The sequence below is a fragment of the Stegodyphus dumicola genome, chromosome 6, assembly GCF_044657685.1.
Source record: "Stegodyphus dumicola isolate Sdum_Otavi_A_Nest chromosome 6, ASM4465768v1".
NCBI lineage: Eukaryota > Metazoa > Arthropoda > Arachnida > Araneae > Eresidae > Stegodyphus > Stegodyphus dumicola.
In genome coordinates, this window is record NC_140773.1 from 38,544,692 (window position 1) to 38,545,955 (window position 1,264).

Sequence of the window (1,264 nt, forward strand, 5' to 3'; positions counted from 1 at the left end):
AAATATACACACATTTACGCAGATTTTCATTATTTACTTACTTCAAATGTAATGCGGGACTCTAACATTTGGTGGCAACAGTCTGAAAAGTGATTCGCCGTTTATAGTGATTCAACGCAAAATCGCAAAAACGAAAACAGTATTAGTATTTAAAACAATAGTCTCTCAAGGACTATTGTTTTAAATACTAATAAGCCCCTTTGAACTAATAAATAAAAATATGAAAGGTTTCAGATTTTAAACTGCGTCCAAAGGAGTGTTTTTAACGTTTTGTGTGTTACCTCATTAAATATCATGTTCTACGTACTCAAACCACAAAGTTCAGTTCAACAGCAATATCTCAAAATTATTTTAAAATGAGCGTATCTTAGAGTCTCTCGCGCTGGAGATAAAATCGCTTTGGAACTTGCTTTGAAATCGTTTAGTTTTTTAATCAAAAATTCGTTGAAGTGTTATAAAATATGAAATCGATAATAAAACAAATTTCAAATTCAAATTAGGGCTTCCATTTTTGAAATTTTGATAGCTCTAGGTACCGTTGTTTTATTACAATGCGAGAAACATACGTACATTCATGCAGATTCTTCATTATTTAATTTCTGTAAGTATAATACAGAGCGATAAAATTTAGTGGCAACAATTGGAAAAGTGATCCGCCGTTTATAGTTTCCAATGAAAAATGCCAAAGCGAAATTAAAAGTTCTTCAGGGCAAATTGCCCCTTTCAACTAAAAATAAAGTAAGCAAACATAAATAAAAAAAAAAAATCTGAAATTTTTCAGATTTTAAATTATGTCCAAAGGGGCGTTTTTTTAACGTTTTGAGTGTTACCTTTATTTATTAAATATCGTGTTCTTTGCACTTAAACCATAAAATTCAGTTCAAGAGCAATATCGCAAAATAATGTTAAATTAAGCATATCTTTAGAATTTCCGATATACACAGTCTCGCGAGCTGGAGATAAAAGTATTTTTTTTTCTATATAACGTTGCCATTTCTCGCTTTTAAAGCATTGAGTTTGTAAATCAAAAATTCGTTAAAGTTTTACAAAATATAAAATCTATAATAAAACAAATTCCAAATTTGGGATTTCAGATGCCCATATTCGCAGTAGGATTTCGTCATTCAAAATTCGATGGCTCTATGTACCATTGTTTTATCACAATGCGAGAAATAGACAATCATTTATGCAGATTTTTCACTATTTAATTTCTTCAAATATAATGCAGGACTCTAACATTTTGTGGCAACAGTTTGAAAAGTGA